Source organism: Rhinopithecus roxellana, chromosome 9, assembly GCF_007565055.1.
Source record: "Rhinopithecus roxellana isolate Shanxi Qingling chromosome 9, ASM756505v1, whole genome shotgun sequence".
NCBI classification, from domain to species: domain Eukaryota; kingdom Metazoa; phylum Chordata; class Mammalia; order Primates; family Cercopithecidae; genus Rhinopithecus; species Rhinopithecus roxellana.
Window position 1 is genome coordinate 99,784,443 of NC_044557.1, and position 22,883 is coordinate 99,807,325.

General features: G+C 41.1%; 1 long non-coding RNA gene across 1 annotated transcript in view; it reads right to left on the reverse strand.

The window, feature by feature from the left end:
* LOC115899670 overlaps nucleotides 1–22,883 on the reverse strand; it is a 72,572-nt gene that overhangs the window by 20,475 nt on the left and 29,214 nt on the right. The window contains exon 2 of the long non-coding RNA XR_004059292.1: nucleotides 17,268–17,366. This is a non-coding gene — a long non-coding RNA (uncharacterized LOC115899670). The remainder of the gene's footprint in view (nucleotides 1–17,267; nucleotides 17,367–22,883) is intronic.

The window sequence follows — 22,883 nt, forward strand, 5'->3', positions numbered from 1 at the left end:
AATTTTTTAAACTTAATTTTTTCATTTTAATTATTAATATAAAACTGCTTTAACTAAAAATATGAATTTTAGCAAGAGAGACATGATTCAGTATGCTTCACTGTCTTTAAATGTCTAGAAACAACATTTTGTGATAAAATGATTCAAGAGCCTAGTTCTAAATGTATTTTTATGTTTGTAATTTTAATGACTGCCACAGTTAAAAACATAGTCTACAAAGAAGCGCAGGCCCATATGGAGAAAGCATATCCACATACAAGTGATCATAGTAGCTTTAATTATTAAACCATCATCCCTACTTTTTAGCCCTATCTACCAGTAATTCCAAGTTTTATGTTGATATTTGACTAATAAATTTCCACATGATGTAATGTAAATCATTTTACAAATTAATGGAAGGTATTTAATTTTTTTTTTATAAATTGTTTCAAAACCTACTTATTCATTTGAAAGATTTTTAAACAGAAAATGTAGTTTCAAAGACTTAGTGTTGAAATACTAGAATTCTATAACTAATATATAGCAGTTGTAGTCTCAGGGTGAAAATCTCATAATGATAAATATATTTAAACATTTCAAAATTTTTAAAAGCATGAGTTTTCTTCAAAATAATATTTTTTATTTATTATCAAAAATATTACTTTTAACTAAAAGGGATCAAGTAAATGGATACATATTATTTTTTTAAATTCTGCTAAGTAATACATCACCAATAGCCATTGATTTTTTTCTCACAATGTGGCTGAAAAAGTGTTCAAACCAGGAGGAGAGGCGTCTTGTTCTTCCATTTCTTTGTTAGTACCTGCAGCTTGAATTATTAGTATTATTTTAACCTGAAGTTTCTTTGCAGGAAATATTTTTTAATGACTTATGTATTTCAAGAGGATTCGTTTAGTTAAAATCAGCAGTATAGCCTACAAATCCATTTTACTAAACAAACCCACTAAACTGTCTCATGCCAACAGTGCCACCACGTGGTCAACAGAGAATAGCATGATGTGTCTTTCTGTCATACCTTCAACTTATCAAAGGGATTTCAGCACTCACAGCTGCTTTCCTCTTCTGTTTACCATTGCCTTTTACTGTTTACTTCAGTTAAACATAAACATATTAACATACATACACACATCCTTTTAAACTCCATTTATTTTGTTTCACTCTTATATTACTGATAAATGTTCCTTTTCCCTACTCCTTTTTCTCATGAACGTAAAGGATAGTATTAGCCGTTTGTCTGAAAATCATCCATGTTTTGTTTCTTTGTTCTTTTGTTGTTGTTGTTGTTGTTGTTGTTGTTGTTGTTGTCGTTGTTTTGAGACAGGGTCTTTCTCTGCAGCCTCCAACTCCTGGACTGAAGCGATCTTCCCACCCTAGCCTCTAGAGTATCTGGGACTACAGGCCTGTGATACCACTTCTACTTGTTTTTTTTTTTTTTTTCCAGTAGAGTCAAAGTGTTGCTGTGCTGCCCGGGCTGGTCTTTAACTCCTTGAGCTCAATCCTCAGCCTCCCAAAGTGCTGGGATTACAGGTGTGAGCCACCGTGCCCAGCTGGAAGTATACAGTTTTATCTAAAATCAGACACAATGAGTGCCCATATTCTCAAAAGCTTTTGTAAATTTTTAGACATAGAATCACTATTTTTTTTACCTAAACTTCTATCTATATATTTGTCCTCTCCTAATTATATATATTGGATTTAAGCATTTGGCTGGGTTCAGTGGCTCATGTCTGTAATCCCAGCACTTTGGGAGGTTGACAGGAGCAGATCAATTGAGGCCAGGAGTTCGAGACCAGCCTAGTTAACATGGTGAAACTCTATCTCTACTAAAAATACAAAAGTTAGCCAGGTGTGGTGGGGGATGCCTATAATCCGAGCTACTCGGGAGATTGAGGCATGAGAATCACTTGAACCCAGAAGGTGGAGGTTGCAGTGAGCCGAGATCACACCACTGCACTCCAGTCTGGGTGACAGAGCGAGACTTTGTTTAAAAAAAAAAAAAAAAAAGCATTAGCATTCAAAAGCAAGTTTTTACTTTATTTTTTTATTCAATTTTAATCTCACTTTATTTCAGGAGGTTCCAGTTCTTGGTAAGATGGGATGAGCACAGTCTACCCTGTCTCTTGCACTGACAGCTTCCACTGCAGTTATGAAGCCTGAAGCCTGGACAGAACATGATAGCTGCATGGAACAGCTACTTGAGGACTGAAAAATAAATAGCAAGAAGATTGGGAAGGCAGCCTAAAGTTTAAAGTACCACCAAACCTGCAATGAATTTTTATATTTTTCTCTTCTGGTATTCTCTAGCCTGAAACCCAGAAAGAAGCACCAGAACACCCAGAGAGCTCCAGGGGAAACCCTTTTTTTGCCTCAAGGTGTGAAAGGCAAACTCCTAACATTCATATAAGAGAGTGAGTAATTCCCTCCCTTTCTTTCATTCTTTCTGTTTTCTCACACCGTGATCCCCAAGCAATTCCACAGCAGTGAATTAGGAGCCCCACTGGAGGGGGAGCGTTCTGGGGGATCTTCCTTTCTGATCAGTGGAGCTATAATTCCAAAGATGTGAAGTGACTCTCCCTTAATTTTTATGCTTTCTTTATCCTCCCAGCAGTTAGCTCTGGACATGTGTACCAGAGTGGGAAAACTAAAGCCTCTGTTCTGTAGCAGAAGAAACCAAAAAGAGACTCCCATGGAACAAGTACCAGCAGACTGCAAAGAGAGGGGATATCAAGAAAGAAACCCCATAAAGCTGCTTATGAACTCTGTGGCTTACCTCAAATTTATGTATGTATGGGTCTGGCCCTAATCAACATACCAACGAGTCTAAGAACTAGACATGTAGACAGACATTGCCCAGGTCACAAGCCCACTCCTAAGTGAGGCACATATGAGACAGATATGATTAGAACTATGAAGCCTTTAGAAATGAAACTAACATCAGAACGATAGCCCACTGGCTGGGTATGGTGGCTCACACTTGTAATCCCAACACTTTGGGAGGCTAAGGCAGGCAGATCACCTGAGGTCAGGAGTTTGAGGACAGCTTGGCCAACATGGCAAAACTCCACCTCTACTAAAAACAACAACAACAACAACAACAACAACAAACAAACAAACAAAACAGCCAGGTGTGGCAGTGCGATGCCTGTAATCTCAGTTACTTGGAAGGCTGAGGCAGGAGAATCGCTTGAACCCAGGAGATAGAGGTTGTAGTCAGCCAAGATAGTTTCACTGCACTCCAGCCCAGGTGACAGAGTGAGATGGTCTCCAAAAAAAAGAACTATAGCCCAAAGAAGCCACGTTAAAACTTGTAGCCTGAACCTAACCAGGTCAGTTACCTGCTAAGACAAAAATATTTGTGTTTTCAATAGGAGTTGAATAAGACCAAGAGTCTTATAACAGTCAAAATGTGCAGGACACAATGCAAAATTACTCAGCACATGAAGAACCAGCAAAACCTCAGTTTACATAAGAGAAAACACTCAACAGATAGTAACATCAAGATGACACAGTGTTATGGGCTGAATTGTGTTCCCTCAAAATGTGTATGTTGACGTGCTAATCACACGAAATTCAACTGTATTTGGAGATAAGGCCTTTGAAAAAGTAATTGACTTAAAATGAGTCATTAGGGTAATCTCTAATCCAATATAGTTAGTGTCCTTATAAAAAGAGGAGATTAGAGGACACACAAAAAGGGACACCAAGGATGCACCCACAGAGAAAAGACCCTGTGAAGACACAGAGAGACGACAGCCACTTACAAACCAACAAGAAAAGTCCCAGGAGAAACAAAACCTTCTAACATTTTAAATTTCTGTTGTTTAAGCCACCATGTCAGTGGCCTTATAATACCAGTGTGTATTACTGTGCTTGGATTTTCCAACAAGTCTCAAAGTAGCTATTATATGAATGCCATAACAAGTAATAGTAAATATTCTTGAAACAACTGGGAAGAGAGAAAATCTCAAAAAGAACTAAAAGATATATAGAAAAATTAAAAAATTTTAGAAATAAAAAATTCAAATAAACAAAAAATAAATAAATAAACTTACTAATTGAGCACAATAGCAGATTGGAAAAGAGAGAAAATTATTACTGAACCAAAAGACAGATCAATAGAAAACATCCCACCCAAAGAACAAAGAGGAAAAATTATTGAACAAAAATTAACAGAACCTCATGGACCCATGGGGCAATAAAAAGGATCAAAAATTAAGATCACTAGAATCCCATAAAAAGAGAGAGAAGAGTACGGTGTTGAAAACGTATTTAAAGAAACAATGACCAACATCTTCCCAAGTTTAGCAAAAGATTAAAACTATAGGTCCAAGAAGTTAAGTAAAACTCAAACAGAATAAACTCCAAAAGAAATCCACACCCAGGTAATCAAACTGCTGAAAACTAATGACAAAATAAATAAATAAATAAATAAATAAATAAAGCAGAGAGGCTGGGTGCGGTGGCTCACACCTGTAATTCCAGCACTTTGGGAGGCCAAGGCAGGCAGATCACCTGAGGTCAGGAGTTAGACATCAGCCTGGCCAACATGGTGAAACCCTGTTTCTACTAAACATACAAAAATTAGTCAGTCGTGGTGGCAGGTGCCTGTAATTCCAGCTACTCAGGAGGCTGAGGCAGGAGAATTGCTTGAACCCAGGAGGCAGAGGTTGCAGTGAACCAAGATCATGGCACTGTACTCCAGCCTGGACAACAGCAGGAGACTCCTTCTCAAAAAAAAAAAGAGAAGGAAGGAAGGAAGGAAGGAAGGAAGGAAGGAAGGAAGGAAGGAAGGAAGGAAGGAAGGAAGGAAGGAAGGAAGGAAAGAAAGAAAGAGAGAGAGAAAGAAAGAAAGAAAGAGAGAAAGAAAAGAATGAAAGCAGAGAGAAATAATGCACTATCTATGGGGGAACAACTTGAATGACAGATTTCTTATCAGAAACCTTAGAAGATAGAAAATCTGGAGTTCTTACAAATAACACAAAATCACAAACCATTTTTACAACTGATTAACTGGCTGGGCTTTGTGGCTCACACCTACCTGTAATCCCAGCACTTTGGGAGGCTAAGGTGGGAGAGTTGCTTGAGCCTAGGAGTTCAAGACCAGCCTGGGCAACATGGCAAGCCCTCATCTCTACAGAAAATTTTTAAAAAATTAGCCTGTGATATGGTCTCACTGTGTCCCCACCCAAATCTCATCTTGAATTCCCATGTGTTGTGGGAGGAACCCAGTGGGAGGTAATTGAATCATGGGGGCAGGTCTTTCTTGTGCTGTTCTCATGATAGTAAGTCTCACAGATCTGATGGTTAGAGTAAGGGGGAGTTTCCCTGCACAAGCTCTCTCTTCTCTTGTCTGCTGCCATGTGAGACTTGTCTTTCACCTTCCGCCATGATTGTGAGGCCTCCCCAGCCACATGGAACTGTAAGTCCATTAAAACTCTTTGTTTTGTAAATTGCCCAGTCTCTGGTATGTCCTTATCAGCAACGAGAAAACAGACTAATACAGCCAGGCATGGTGGTGTGCACCCATAAACTCAGCTATTCAGGAAGTTGGGGCAGGAGGATGTCTTGAGCCCAGGAATTGGAGGCAGCAACGAACTGTGATCGTATCACTGCACTCCAACTTGGGTGACAGAACAAGACCCAATCTCAGAAAATAAATAAATAAAACAAACTAAACTGGACTTCATGAAAATCAAAGTCTTTTGCTCCATGAAAGACATTATTAAGTGAAAAGGCAAGCTATGGACTAGGAGAAAATATCTTCTAATCACCTATCTGCCAAAGAACTTATTATGTATATATAATGACCTCTCTAAACTCAATAGCAAGAAAACAAAAACCCAATTTAAAAATGGGCAAATGAACAGACACTTGCTTACAGAAGATACAGGGATGGAAAATACGCATGTGAAAAGATGTTCTACATAATTAACCATTAGAAAAATGCAATTTAAAAGCATAAGATTCCACTACATATACATTAGAATAGCTAAAATAAAAAGTAACTAAGTGCTAGTGAGGATTTGGAGCAACTGAAACTTGCATATTGCTGATCGGAATGGAAAATGATATAGCCAGTTTCTAAATCAGCTTGGCAGTCTCTTGCAAAGTTAAACATACAAGTATCATATGATAACATTTCTACTGCTGGGCATTTCCCCTTTGAGAAATGAAAACTTGTAGTCACTCAAAAATCTGTACATGAATGTTTATTGCAGCTCTATTTCCAATTGCCAAAAACTGGAAATAAGTCCAACGTCCTTCTGAAACCAACTTAATTGTTCCATAGAACTGACGTTTGCAGCTTTTTGAATAAACATAGAAATCGACACTTCCGTTCTCAAAACCTGAAAATTAAATTTGTCTTATCATCTCAGTTTCTTCCTCAGAAAACCAGACCTCAAACAAGAAACTGAGGCACTGAAACTCACCAGATCACTGCATCCAGACAATGAGATGCCAGACCCCTTATCTACCATGTTGTTGTTGTTGTTGTTGTATTTTGTAGAGGTGGGGGTCTCAGTGTGTTGCCAGGGCTGGTCTTGAACTCCTGGCCTCAAGTGATCCTCTCACCTTGGCCTCTCAAAATGTTAGACTTACAAGTATGAGCCACTGCACCTGCTTCACATGATTCTCTTACCCTTCCCTATTTCCTGCTTACCAACTTTCTTCCTTATTCCCCCTAATTCCTGTTTACCACCTCCTCTTCCTTACCCCTCCCTAATTCCTGTTTTCTCATATCTAAGAACATTCGTTCTCCTACATAGAAACCCCTGATTTTAGTTGATTGGGGAGATGGACTTGAGACTCATCTCCCATATCCTTGGCTGCAGCACCTGAATAAAGCCTTCTTCCATGGTAACACTCTTTGTCCCAGTGATTAGCTTTCTGTGCAATGAGAAATGAGACCTAGACAAATCCCCGGCATTTTGGTAACTCTTCATTGGTAAGTGGAAAAACAAACTGTGGTATGTTCATACAATGGAACAACACAACATTAAAAAATAACAAACTATTGATACATGCAACAATTTGGATATATCTCAAAGGAATTATGCTACATGGGGGAAAAAGTCAATCTCAAAAGATTCCATTTTATATAACATTCTTGAAATGTCAAAACGATAGTGATGGAGAACAGATCATTGATTGCCAGGGTTTAGAATGGGTGTAAGGTATGTGACTATAAAGAAGTATCAGAGTAGTTTTGGGAGTGCTGTAGCTGTTCTGTATCCTAATTGTGAAAAGCATACATGTGCTAAGATTCATAGAATCATATACAAAATGTTAATTTTTCCGTACAGTAATTTAAGAAAGAAAATTAATAAATAAAAATATATTATTCTGTTTTATACAATTATTTATTTGATAACATTATTACTTTTCCAAAAATTTGAATTGCCAGATATCAAGTACCCTATTGGAGAAATGACCCTTTGGCAACTTGCCTAGAAATCTAAATTTCAGGGGAAAAAAAAATGTATCTTCAGTTCCCGTCATTACTTGACAATGAAGGATGACTTAGATTAAGAAGTCAAAGAAGAAAGATGGGGGCCAAGCCCAGGCTAACATGAAGTAGGGTGGAGGAAGCTCTGTGCAAAGCCAAGTTGTAGAAACATGTCCAGCCAAGGTGAGTGAGCGTGGACCTTCCAAGAAGAAAGGAATAACTTCCTAAGAGGTAGAACACCAGGCCCAAAGGGAGTTTGAGCTTTTAATCAACAGTTTATTTACCTGAGAGGATCTTTAAAAACTATTTTTTGTTTTTATTTTTTGAGATGGAGTCTTGCTGTATTCTGGAGTGCAATGGCATAGTCACGGCTCACTGCAAGCCCCGCCTCCCAGATTCAAGCGATTCTCGTACCTCAGTCTCCTGAGTAGCTGGGATTACAGGTGTCCACCACCATGCTCAGCTAATTTTTGTATTTTTAGTAGAGACAGGGTTTCACAATGTTGGCCAGGCTGGCCTCGGACTCCTAACCTCAAGTGATCTGTCTGCTCAGACTCTCAAAGTGCTGGGATTACAGGCATAAGCCACTGCATCCAGCCAAAAAACTGTTTTTTAAAAAAGGAAGAGATTGATCTTTTTAGTTACTAAATTTTTGTTCTACCACTCCAACACACTCCTCAGCATCAGTGGTTAAGAGGGTACCAGAGCAAGATGAAATAAATTCTAAAAACAGCACTTTTTTTTTTTTACCAGCAATACAGATACAGCTAGACTGTATATACAGATTATATATATACAAATATTTGTACATGTATACATATATAATATATATCCCCAAAATATATACTACTATATTTATATTAAAAGTTGACATTTATTAATAGTTTGTCATGGCTTTAATATATGCCTGTAAATTCTTTGACACTCTTCCACTCAAACAGTGGAAGCTAAATCCCTTCATTTTGAATGTGGGCTGATCTTAGTGACTTAGTGACTCACCTTCAACAAAAAGAATGTGGCAGAGCTGATGTTATGAGAAATCAGAGATTAGGTCATAAAAAGGATTCAGCATCTCTCTCTCCTCTCTCTCTCTCTCTGTCTGTCTCTGTCTCTCTCTCATTGCTCTGTCTGGGGTGCAACAGCCGTCAAACCATGAGGGCATCCATTCAGCCCTATGGAGAGGCCCACGTGAAGAGAAAAGAGGTCTACCACCAACAGTCAGCACCACGTGAGTGGGCCATGTGAGACAGCCACCTTCAACGTGGATGCTCCAGCTGCCATCAAGCCTTCAAATACTTGTAGGTCCAGCCAATATCTTACTGCAAACTCACAAGAAACTCCAAGCCTAAACAGCCCAGCAAAGCTACTCTTGAATTCCTTAGTCACAGAAACTGTGAAGGATAATAGATTATTACTGCTCTAAGCTACTAAGTTATGCAGCATTAGATAAATAAGTAATACAAAGGCTATATGCATCAGGCTTCAAATACATTGTCAAATTTAGCTCTCATAAAGTAGAGCATCTCATTTGACAGATAAGCAGCCTGCTTCCTGGAAGTATTGAAAAATTTACCACATAGTCATGGAGTTAATTCACAGCCATGCAGAAATTCAACCTCCAGACATGCCATATAGATCATGTGACTGGATGTCAGGCACTGGGAACATGGTCACGGAAACTTTGGGAGTCATGCGAGTGTTTATCAGAGGGAGAGGCTGTTGAGCAGGAGAAGGAAAAACAACATCAAGTTCAGCTAGAAGAAATAAAAAAGATAAATTAGCAAATTCAGTAGAAACTCTACCTACAAATCAGATTTAACTGGAAGGTAAGGAGTAACATTCTGGGCAAAGAGAAAAGCCAGACAAGGTGAGAAAAAGACAAAACTATGGAATGGTTTGTGTTCTTTTAATCACAAGCAAGAGGGTACCCAAGAACACAATAAGAATCAGCCAAAGTGGAGTAAGTCATTTGTCAAAGCCATACTGCTCATTTTCTATTATTGGTTGCCCTGATAATAGAATTCCCACTTTATGGTAATGAAATTTAAATGAGAATATCACATGCAGATGAAGTTATGTGATTTTTTTTTGGGGTGCTGATGTTCACATTTATCTATTTAGCTCCATTTTCTCAGGAATTCTAGGTACAATTTGGGAGGAGTTTTGTCGCAGAAAAAGAATGATACCATGAAAGAGAACATGAAGAATACAGCTCATTCTATTAGCTTGACCATCCAGAAAGATCTTCTAGGTACCATTGATGTGTTTATTTTCCCCACAACCCTGGTAGGAGTCAGTGTTAAATAATGAATCTTGCAATTTTTCTTGTCTGGCCCATTCTGACTTCATTGCTTAATGGAACCCTGTAAGTCAGGGCTGCAACCAGGCCAACTGATCACTTCCCCAGGGCCCTCGGTAAGGGGCCAGAGCCCTATATATGCTCACTGCTTGGACAGCTCTGCCTACTGTGGCCATTTCTTCATAGACATAGGCTGCCCAGAGAGACTGTATCAATTTCCTAGGGCTGCTATAACAAACCACCACAAGCTAGTTACCTTAAGCCAAAAGAAATTTATTATCGCATAGTTCTGAAGGCTAGAAGTCCAAACCAAGGTGTGGGCAAGGCCATGCTCTCTCTCTGAAGGCTCATGTGGGGCGATCCTTCCTTGGTTCTTCCCAGCTTCTGGTTGCTTACTGGAAATCCTTGGCAATCCTTCACTTGCAACTGTTACGCTTCAATCTCTGTGTCCTGCGTCATACACCCATCTTCTCTTTGTGTGTCTACATGCCTTCTTATAAGGATACCAACCATATTAGATTACAGCCCACCCTAATGACCTTATCTTTTTGTTTTGTTTTCTTTTATTATACTTTAAGTTCTAGGGTACATGTGCACAACGTGCAGGTTTGTTACATATGCACACATGTGCCATGTTGGTGTGCTGCACCCATTAATTCATCATTTACATTAGGTATATCTCTTAATGCTATCCCTCCCCCCTCCCCCGACTCCCTGGCAGGTCCTGGTGTTTGATGTTCCCCTTCCTGTGTGGAAGTGTTCTCATTGTTCAATTCCCACCTATGAGTGAGAACATGAGGTGTTTGGTTTTTCGTCCTTGCGATACCTTGCTGAGAATGATGGTTTCCAGTTTTATCCATGTCCCTACAAAGGACAAGAACTCATCCTTTTTTATGGCTGCATAGTATTCCATGGTGTATATGTGCCACATTTTCTTAATCCAGTCTCTCACTGATGGACATTTGGGTTGGTTCCAAGTCTTTGCTATTGTGAATGGTGCCACACTAAACATACGTGTGCATGTGTCTTTATAGCAGCATGATTTATAATCCTTTGGGTATATACCCAGTAATGGGATGGCTGGGTCAAATGGTATTTCTAGTTCTAGATCCTTGAGGAATCGCCACACTGTCTTCCACAATGGTTGAACTAGCTTACAGTCCCACTAACAGTGTAAAAGTGTTTCTATTTCTCCATATCCTCTCCAGCACCCATTGTTTCCTGACTTTTTAATGATCGCCATTCTTACTGGTGTAAGATGACATATCATTGTGGTTTTGATTTGCATTTCTCTGATGGCCAGTGATGATGAGCATTTTTTCATGTGTCCATTGCCTGCATAAATGTCTTCTTTTGAGAAGTGTCTGTTCATATCCTTTGCCCACTTTTTGATGGAGCTGTTTGTTTTTTCCTTGTGAATTTGTTTGAGTTCTTTGTAGATTCTGGATATTAGCCCTTTGTCAGATGAGTAGATTGCAAAAATTTTTCCCATTCTGTAGGTTACCTGTTCACTCTGATGGTAGTTTCTTTGGCTGTGCAGAAGCTCTTTAGTTTAATTAGATCCCATTTGTCAATTTTGGCTTTTGTTGCCATTGCTTTTGGTGTTTTAGACATGAAGTCCTTGCCCATGCCTATGTCCTGAATGGTATTGCCTAGGTTTACCTAGTTAAGACCTTATCTTAACTTGATTACATCTGCAAGGATTCTTTTAAAGAATAAGATCACATTCTGAGGTACGGGAGGCTAGAATTTTCAAAATAAGAATATTCAAAATAAGAATATTTTGGAGGGTGTAATGGTTAATTTTATATGTCAACTTGACTGGGTTAAGGGATGGCTAGATAGCTGGTAAAACATTATTTCTGGGTGTGTCTGTGAGGATTGTTTCCAGAAGAGACTAGCATTTGAATCAGTAGGTTGAGTAAAAATATTCACTCTCACCAATGTGGGCAGGCACTATCCAATCCATTGAGGGCCTGAATATAACAAAAAGGTGAAAGAAGGGTGAATTCTCTCTCTCTGAGCTAGGACATGCATCTTCTTCGCCCTCGAACATTGGAGCTCCTAGCTCTCTGGCATTTGGGCTTGGATTTAATGTCATCAGCTTTCCTGGTTTTCCGGTTTGCAGACAGCATATAATGGGACTTCTTGGCTTCCATAATTGCATATATATATATATATGGCAGAAGAGCCCAGAGTCAATAGAGATGGCAGAAATGGGCAAAAGAAGAAATGACCCCGAAACAAACCACTTGCAATCCTCACAATGCCCCAGTTAATCTAAGATATAAGATGCTGGGCTAAAAGTGTGAAGACTTGGCTTTCCATTACTCTGCTGCAGACTGTGTGTGAGCTTTCTGTGTTGTGCACCTGAGCACCTAGCAGTAACCTTCAAATGAGTGTCCCTTCAACACACAGTAGTTCATGGGTCACTTGTGCTTTGGTGAGGCATTCCCTCTGCTCAGCACTTTCACCAACACAAGACACAACTACTCCCTAGATAAGCTCTGGGTCCAAGATATATCTTCTAGGACGCCATAATCACATCTGTAACTCAACCTTCAGGGTAAATAATGGGCAAAAGAAATATGTGAATACATTCACAAATACGTAGGGACAAGATAAATGTGTGAACATTTCCACAAATACTTGGAGGCAATCTGGAAATGGCATGAAACACTCCATGGTCCAAAATTCAGTTTCATGATCATACCCAGCAGCCAACTACTTGGAGACATTCTGGAAATAGCACACATCACTCCTGGTCACATTCCACAGTCCAGAATTCAGATGCATGGTCATGCCCCAGCAGCCAAGGAGGATGAGAAACAAGGTTTCTAGCTGTGTAGCCATGTGTCCAGCTAAAAGTCTGGAATTCTATTCTTTAAAAATTCCATTATTTTAAAAAATTAAATTCGGTTATTAAAAGAGGAGAATGGATTTTGGAGGAAAACTTGTCTCTCCCATACTCTATACATATTTTGTTAAAATGCTAACTTTTTTCTTTGCAGCCATCCTGAAAACACTACTTGATCACATTTGCATAGTTTTCAGCCATGTAGTTGTATAAAAGCTTATATCATCATTTTCCTATTGTTGGACATTTATAATATTCACTTTTTCATATTATAAATAATGCCTTAAGGAAGAAACACACTCATCTCTTTGTGCGCCTCTGTTAATCTCCTTATGGGAATCTCTTAAAAGGCTTTTTTGAGAGTCCATGACCAGGTCTGTGATACAGGAACCACATTAGCCTGAAGAACTGCTGTTCCAGGTCTCTCTTTGAGAGAAGTGAAACTTTCATAGTCTTGGTGCATTCTGACCATCTTTCCAAGCCATTCTGCTTTGGCCAGTTCCTCTAGGCCCTCAACTGGATATCAGAGGCAGGGTACTAGGGAGATAATTTTTTTTTACAGCCAGATGTGATATTAGTAAAAGCATGCCATTACTGGATGTTTTCAGAGGTTTGACCTGAGGGTTTGCCTTGAAATTGTGTCCCAGGCATCTCCAGGTTACGTGTATGTACAATTTTTACTCATTAACTCTATTTGCACACCTATTTACAACTTGCAAGGTACTTAACCACACAGGATCTCATTGGCTGTATCCAACAGTGATTTTTTCTAAAACACAAATCTGATACTACCAGTTTCATGGCTTAAACCATTTGAAATATCCACACACCTGCGGATTAAAGTCCAAATTCATAAACATAATTCATAAGTCTCTATGACTGCCATAGCAATTAGCTTATTACTGCAAACAAACAAACACCCCCACCACTCCCACCCCACACACAAAAGCTTCATGGATTAAAATAATCGCCTTTTATTTAGCTCATAATACCATAAATCAGCAATTTGGGCTGGGTTCAGCTGGGCAGTTCTTATGCTAAGCTCAGTTGGGCTCACTCCTGCATCCATGGTCAATTGCAGGTCAGCTAGACAACTCTATTTCTGAAAATAGCTGATTGTAGGCTGGGATGACCAAGAAACTGAGGCAAGTGTCTCTTACCATCCAGCAGACTACCTTGGACTTATAAAAATGTCAGTGTTGGGTTGAAAGAATCTCCCATGTGAAAGCATTTATCTTTTCTTTCTTTCTCTTTTTTTTTTTTTTTTTTTTTATACAGAGTCTCACTCTGTCACCCAGGCTGGAGTGCAGTGGCGCGATCTCAGCTCACTGCAACCTCCACCTCCTGGGTTAAAGCGATTCTCCTGCCTCAGTTTCCTGAGTAGCTGGGAATACAGGCACACACCACATGTCCAGCTAAGTTTTTATTTTTAGTAGATACGGGGTTTCACCATGTTGGCCAGGATGGTCTCAATCTCTTGACCTCATGATCCACCTGCCTCAGCCTCCCAAAGTGCTGGGATTACAGGCATGAGCCACTGCACCTGGCTTTCTTTTATTTTATTTTATTTTATTTGAGACAGAGTCTCACTTAGTTGCCCAGGCTGGAGTGTAATGGTGCCATCTTGGCTCACTGCAACCTCCACCTCCCAGGTTCAAGTGATTCTCTTGCCTCAGCCTCCCAAGTAGCTGGGACTGCAGAAGCACACCACCATGGCTGGCTAATTTTTGTATTTTCAGTAGAAATGAGGTTTTACCATGTTGGCCATGTTGGTCTTGAACCCCTGACCTCAGGTGATCCGCCTGCCTCAGCCTCCCAAACTGCTGGGATTACAGGCATGAGCCACCTCATCCAGTCTGCAAGCATTTTTCAAGTGTCTTCTTGCATTATGTTTGCTAATTTCTCAATGGCCAGAGCAGGTCCTATAGCCAACTCAGACTGAAGGGATGAAATGAGAAAGCAGACTTTCCCTGACGATGAAAGGGAAAAAACAATTGTGGCTATTTTTTCCATCTACAATGACTTCTTTCTCCAGTCGCATCTCCTTGTGTCTCCACCTCCAATACTCTGCTCCAACTAAACAGAACTGCTTACAGTGCCCCTACCCTATCTTGTTCTTTCAGGCCTCCAGCCTTTTGCCCATGCTAATGCCTTGCCTGCTAGGTTTCTATCACTATTCAGCTCCAAGTAAGTCCCATCCTAGATATCCCTTCCTCCAGGAAGCCTTGCTTCTCTCACCTCTAGCAGGGCTGATATTCCTCTTCTGTGCTCTTATCCTTCCCCTTATAGCCCATACCATGCTCTGTTACAAATGTCTGTTTTCTTGTCAATTTTTCCAAAAAGACTATAAGGTTCTTGAGAGCAATACTTGTTTCCTATTGCATACTTGGTATCTAGTGCCATACAATAGGAGCAAATAGCTATTTGTTGGTCAACTGATGAACCGCTTATGAGGGAGTGAAAGAAACAGGTAAGAAAACCTTTTGCAAATCGATAGGCACCACATATATCACAGTAATGGAAACTCAGAGTAAGAAGGAACTTTTTTTTTTGAGACGGAGTCTCGTTCTGTCGCCCAGACTGGAGTGCAGTGGCACAATCTCAGCTCACTGCAAGCTCCGCCTCCCGGGTTCACGCCATTCTCCTGCCTCAGCCTCCCAAGTAGCTGGGACTACAGGAACCGCCACCACATCCGGCTAATCTTTTGTATTTTTAGTAGAGACAGGGTTTCACCATGTTAGCCAGGATGGTCTTGATCTCCTGACCTCGTGATCCACCTGCCTTGGCCTCCCAAAGTACCGGGATTACAGGCGTGAGCCACTGCGCCCGGCCAAGAAGGAACTTTTTATCTTATCCATGCATAATTCCTTGGGAGAACATGGTTAAAAATTTCCCCTCAGTCCATTGGTCACAGCTGTAGATACGGAAAACAACGCATGCCCTCATAGAGCTCATTCTATTGCCAAACTCTTTTTAGGCTTAATACTCTCTTTCTTCACTGAACCCAAATCTTCCCAGTAACTTACACCTATTGTCTAAGGCCTGCTGTCTGGAGCCTCAAGGTTAAAGTGCAATCCTTTTTCTTCTCACATCAGGCCTTCTCACACCTAATCTAACGCCTATCCCTCTTAGCGTGTGTCTTCACAGCCCTCACCAACCCAGTGGCCTTCTTACGGCCACACAAAATGTGTCTTGGTTTCTCTTGGAAATAAGATCGGGAGCTGGTCAGGATATTCCCTTGGGCTTGAGAGATGAGCTTCTCAGTAAACTAGCAGGCAAGACTGTAATGGCACCAGCAAAGCTTACTGCCGAGAACTGCAGCTCCCGCTGAAATGGAACTCAGCCACGAATCACACCATTAATATAACTTTTCTAAAAAGGTTAAACTCTACACAGGTATTGATATGAGGAAAATTCCACCTGAGTCTTTTTACCTGTTCTTATCATTTGTATCCAAGTCAAGGCCCCCAAAACGCTCAACACTGCTAGATTTCAAATATCTCTAGCGAAAAACAGCAAGAGATACTGAGGTGTATTTCATCATGAATGGACCATACACTTTGGAATGAACCAAAACTGCATTGCAGAGCTAGTTCCAAAATGTACTAAGTATGCGCATTAGGAAGGGAGTTAACCTCTTTAGGGCAGGCAGTTCCTCATCAGCCTCCAGAGTTACTATTAGGACTACACATGTCTAACTCGAGCTGACACTTAAATTTCAAGCTTGTCATGTGTCAAGCTGAGTACTTATACATATGCTATGCATTTTAACATGCACCTACCTTTATGAAGAAAATTCCATTAATATGTATATTTTATATTATATAAGAGGATATGGAGGCTCTGAATTTTGAAGTTATTTGCCCAATATCACAGAACTAACAGGTAGCAACACTGGGACATGAACCCAAGTCTCTTGCACCCGGTGATCCCCCTAGAAAAGTTGGTATTTACATTCCTACCTTGAAAAGCAGAGACACAGGTGATTCCTAAGTCACCCATGTTACTAAATGATGACTAATGCGAGCTGCCATGGTTCTGTGGCCTCAGGGTTTACACGGTCACTGTGATCTGCAGTAAAGGCCTGGCAAGAATACTAGGCTTAGTACAACACTGCCAATCTCTTGGGGATTAGCAGTGGTGCCCAATTTTGCTGCTATAATTAGCTCACTTTCCCAGAGATACATTAGAAAGCAGGGAAAGAAAGAAAGAAAGAAAGAAAGAAAGAAAGAAGAAGAAAGAAAGAAAGAAAGAAAAGAAGAAGAGAAAGAAAGAAAGAAAGAAAGAAAGAAAGAAAGAAAGAAAGAAGGAAGGAGGAAGGAAGGAATAAGGCAAGGAAGTAAGGGACTTACTAATAATAATATATTAATAGAATTAAATTGACCTTACTGAATTAATTAATTACCTTCATTACTTAACTTAATTCCTTCAAACCCTTCCTTTCCCCTCCCCATCCAATCCCCCTCCACTCCCCGAAAAAGAAAAGAAAAGAAAAGAAAAGAAAAGAAAAGAAGAAAGCCCACCCCAATGTGTTATTTTGCTAACAGTCTTAACTTTGCAATAAATAAAGACTGCAAATGGGAAGAAAATGCATAAAATGAAAATAAGCTGAGTGACTCATGGCACATGGTTTGTACAGTATATAAATATTCATGTTAAATTACCTTTTCCTCCAACTCCATGCTTCTCCTGCGTGCACTTAGGGCTGAGTGGTTTCGGTAGGCCTTAGTTACCTACATAAACGTGGTGACTTTCATGAGAGCCTGAGGAGTAAATAACGACTATTAGCACAAGCCTGAATAATGTCTAATCCCACTGAAAGCCCTGGATGCTCAAACACCCCTCTCCATTTGGCAAGGGAACAGTAATCCATCTCTTGGTCTTTCCTAGTCAACGGAAACTGAGCTGAGGGAGAAAAGAGAGGGGAAAATCCTTAATCTTAGCAACAGCGAGATCTGGTATTTTAGCTGTGGAGCTTAAAGGAGAAAAAAAAACAAAAAAAACAAAAGCCTCGTTGAAAAGTTCAACTCTAGGTAACCAGGTTCTGAAAGCCTCTTTTGTATGAGTAGAGAGGTGGGTTGTGTGAGCAAAGAGGAACGAGGGTCACGCCGGGGTTGCTTGCCTGCCTGGCAGCAACATGGTTCCCTTCCTGTTGAGGAGGAACAGGGCAGGGTTGCTAAGGACCGTCACAGCTCACAGCTCGACTGCATGGGAAGGCCCAGAGACAGGAGCCTGCCCGAGGCTCAGCTGGCCCCAGGGGCCAACATTCCTTCCCTGATTCTGCTCTGGCCTCCCAGTGACCTTGGGTTAAACTGTAGTCAAGTCCATTGCTGGCAACATTTATCACCCCTCTGTGCAGCCCTCAGCCGCTTCCCACCCAAGGCAACATTCTAAATGTGAGTTATTGGAATTTCCTTACATCAGTACAGAGAGATATGCTGGTGTCTTACTCCCCAAGCGATCCCAGTTTATCTCTACCTAGGAAAAGGAACATCAGCATGTGCGTGGTGTGGTGTGCATGTGATTGTATGTTCTATCTGTGGTGAAGCAATTTTCTGCATGTAAAAAGGATCCTATATAAATTGTCTTATATATAACAGCAAGATGACTAAGTGTTAAGCCTGGCTTTCTCTTATACCTCTTCAAATTTGTTAAAATGCCATTTTCTTCAAATAAGAATATATAGTTCATAAAAGCTAAAAGTTTCCGAGTATAGCTTTGGGTGTTTGTTTCAGCTAATCCAATAAGCATTTCTTAAAGACATACTATGAGGCAGGTATTGCACCTGGAGCTAATACCAACATGACTAGTGTGGAGGGAAGGAAAACACAGACTCTTCAGGCGGACCAGGTTCGAATCCCGGCTATGCTGCCTGCACCTTTGAGACCTTAGGTAAAAAGCTAATATTTTTTTCTTCTTTTTGAGACAAGGTCTCGCTCTGTCGCTCAGCCTGGAGTACAGTGGCGCAATCTCAGCTCATTGCAATCTCTGCCTCCCAGGCTCAAGTGATTCTCCGACCTCAGCCTCACAAGTAGCTGGGACTACAGGCGTGCACCACCATGCCCAGCTAATGTTTCTATTTTCGTAAAGATGGGGTTTCATCATGTTGCCCATAAAACTTTGGATGCCTCAGTTTCTGTATCCTTAAAGTAGAGGTAACAGTACAGATGTGAGGACTCAATGAGATGGCATGTATAGAAAGCAGAGCGACACAGTGACTGGCACTGGGAAGCTCTATACATGTGTCTGCTCAGATGCTGCCTGCAGAGAGGGCTCAGCCTAACTGGGAGCCTGTGGGCAGATCCCAGCATCACAGTGTGATGAGCTGTTTAATTGAGATACGAACACAACTCTACAGAATGACAGACAAAGGAGAAATGAGAGGGAAGATTTGATGGCAACAGACAGGTGGGAAGGCAGCTTTTCAGAGAAAGGATCAGCAGGAGCCGTGCATGGAGTGGGGAACCTAGAGGACATTTTCAGAGGTGAGCTTCGCCATGGCACTTGAGTGTAGAAGAACTGGGAACTGTCTATTTTCTGTTGGTGTTGATTTAATAAGTCAGAGAATCCTGTGAACTATCCCTGGCTCCCTATTATGGGTGCATTAATGGATGCTTTTAAAATAAAGTAAAATAAAATAAAAGGGGTTTCAAGAGGAAGAGCCATTTATTGAGCATCCGCTAGCCTTTTGCATATGTAACTTTCTTTTTCTTATCTCACCGTAACAAACAAGGAAACTGAAGATCAAAGAGATGACGCAGCTCATCCAAGTTCACATTAATAAGAGGTGGGACTGGGTGGCAACCCTATCTGGACTAATGGGACCAAAGGCTGTGCTTGTCTCCTTTGCCATGCTGCCTCCCACTGAAGCCTTTCAACTCAATATGTTCCCCGCCCTGTCTTCTCTAGCCATTTTCTTCTGCGTCCCTTGGCTAGAGGACCACGGGGTTATCTATCTGAAGCATCTCTCTTCCTCCCATTCTTTCTGCTCTCTTGACCCCCCTTTTTATTCCCCATGGCAATCCAGACAGCCTCCCAGCCCAGAAAATATATACAGGCAGTAGGAAGGCAAGCTACCTTCTTCATGCAAAAAGACCTACGTGTTTCATGTCATTTTTAATCCGCAGAATATTTTTGTGAAGTAAAGCTGACAATTTACAGAAATCCAGGTAATATTACTTGCTCGTGGTCATGCAGAAAGTAAAGAGCAGAAACATAACCATGTGGAAAGTCTGTTAATACCAAGGTTAGGAGTGGACCTGTTTCTAAAATATCAGCCCCCATGGTGCTAACAGCTCATGTCTACACCCCCCACATAACTGCATCTTGGCACTTTGAGGCCCCATTTCCTGTCCCTCCAATAACCCAAAGAACCCTTACTCTTTTGAGAACACTTACATTGGTGAATAGTAGCTTAAAAGACATTTTCTTCATAACAGCATGTTCACATGCTAACAGGAAAGACAAGAAAAGATGGTACAGGTGAAAGACGTGGAAAAGAGTGGAAGAAATATTTGAGCATTTCTCAGGAGAGGAGAAACAAACTTCATTTTCTTTCTTTCTTTGTGTTTTGAGACAGGGTCTCACTCTGTTGCCCAGGCTAGAGTGCCATGGCCCAATGACAACTCACTATAGCCTTGGCCTCCCAAGGCTCAGGTGTTCCTCCCGCCTGAGCCCCTGAGTAGCTGGGACTTCACATGCACGCCACCACAACCAGCTAATTTTTCTAATTTTTGTGGGGTTTTTTTTTATAGACAGGGTTTCATCTTATTGCCCAGGTTGTCTCAAACTCCTGAGCTCAAACAATCCACCCACCTTAGCCTCCCAAAGTGCCTGGGATTACAGGCATGAGCCACCACACCCAGCCACAAACGTAATTTTATTTTGATACCAAAAGAAGCACAAACTTTTCATTACCTGGGCTTGTGTGGGGGCCACATGTGTGGCCCTCTGCTGTTCCATTTAAGTCCTGCTTCATGTCCTTAACCCTAAAGTATTGGCAACTCACTTACATCCAACAAACAGCAACGCTAATAGTCACAGCGAACTTTCATGAAATACTTGGTGACAGGAAATGTGCTAAGCCCTTAATGTCATTATATTATTTAATCAGCTCAGCAAGGCTGTGAGTTGGTTTGTCCTGGATGTCTTCCATTTGCCCCCCACAGCCATTTCCACCCTTTTCCATTTGTCTCACTCTACCCTAGGAGGCTGCTCTGTGCAGATTGTGTCACCTGCTCCCATGCCCTCTGGCTTCTTGTTGGGTTTGGCCAGCAGGGAGCTTCAGGAGAGCAGGATTTTGGAGACAGAAAGTAAAATAAGGTCATATTTCTTCTCTGTAAGGTCATTTCTGATAAAAGCCATGGCTTTTCTAAGTACCTCTTCTCTTCTCTGGGTTCCTATAATTTCTATCTCCCCTCTTAGATATTGGCTTAGAGAACGTCACAGATCTGCTGCTCTAACCCTGGGTATCTCACTATCTTTCGTGGTTTTCTAAACCACTTCCACACATTTATAATTTGTTACTATTTCCTATTGGGATCCTGATATATAGGTACTATTATTATACCCATTTTTCAGGCAAGTCAGGGAAATAAAGTAACTTGTGTGAGGCCCCACAGCTAGTTAGCAGCAAAGCTGGATTTCAAAGCCAGATTTGTCAAAATCCAGAGCTCAAGTTCTTAGCTGCTTCACTGAGCAGCAAAAAACCGTTCTGAACAAGGCAGACAAGCTGGGAGGCCTGGGAGCTGCATCCTTGAGGGACTCCTCATGGAAAAGTGCAGTGGGCAGAACTAACCGGTGTGGGTGGTTTGCTGCCACTGTCAATGCCCACCTGTCAACCTCTTGATAAGGCAGATGGAAGAAGGAGAGGAAAGACGGACATCTTCACTGAGCCTGCTGTCCTCTCATCTTGGAGTCAGCCTATGTTGTTGGGACAGAACATCTGCTGGTACCAAGAGGCTGTGAGGAGCTGTCAGATCTCACCCACATTCAAATCCTGTTTGGAAACGCATTCCAAGGCCCCAGAGGCTTTTCTCTAATTGCCCTGGCTGAGCCTAGAGGTGGTGCCATCTCAATGGCCTTACTTAAAACAACCAAACATACCAAGGGCAGACAGTGGTTGACTTTATTTCAAAAGAAAAATCCAGGATACTTAAGTTCCCCAAATATCTATCTTTTTTCACAAGACACCAAGAGAATCCACAGCAGGAAATAAGTAACAATGTGGCTTGCATCTGAGCTAGACTGACCTCTGCATATTGGTTTTTGACTTCCACTTTGGGAAGCTGAATGATCTTTATTTAATGCTGGGACACTGAGGCTTCTTCCATAGTGAGAAATTTATCATCTCAGGCCTTAGATTAAGTGAAAGAGAATATTTTAGCTAAAATAGTTACATACATTTCCATAAATGATTTTCCTGTAAAATAGGAAGAGGTCTACTTCTTCTGCTTAAAGCAAAACAGATTTTAGGCAAGGCCTTTCAACAATGCCTTCTTCCAAACAGTTCTGTTACCTCTTGTCTCTTTTTTTTTTTTTTTTTGAGATGGAGTCTCGCTCTGTTGCCCAGGCTGGAGTGCAGTGGCCGGATCTCAGCTCAGCTCACTGCAAGCTCCGCCTCCCGGGTTTACACCATTCTCCTGCCTCAGCCTCCCGAGTAGCTGGGACTACAGGCGCCTGCCACCTCGCCCGGCTAGTTTTTTGTATTTTTTTTAGTAGAGACGGGGTTTCACTGTGTTAGCCAGGATGGTCTCGATCTCCTGACCTCGTGATCCACCTGTCTCGGCCTCCCAAAGTGCTGGGATTACAGGCTTGAGCCACCGCACCCGGCCATCTCTTGTCTCTTTCTTAGAGTTCACTGTACTGAATTACGTTTAAAGGTTGTCCCCTGCACTAGAAAGTAAGGTCCTTGTAGGTGGATCATCTGTCTCTTTCATCTCCACATCCCTGGCCCAGCACACAGCACTCAATGTATATTGCAGGATGAACAGACACATGGATGTCCCCAGAGGACCCTGGGAGAGCTGCCGTCAGAGAGTGCATTATGCAATTATATGTTGACTCAAAGACAGACTCCATATTTCATTTAATCTTAAAAACCCCATATTTGAAACATCATAACTGCTCAAAATACATGTTGGAGGAAATTGGAAACAGAGCATGTAACAAAAAATAATAATAATAATAAATTAATAAATAAAGCTTCATTAACTATTGCCCTCCTGTCTTCCTGTATTGCTTGGAGATACTTTGGCAGCAATTTGGGTTGGTATTACAGG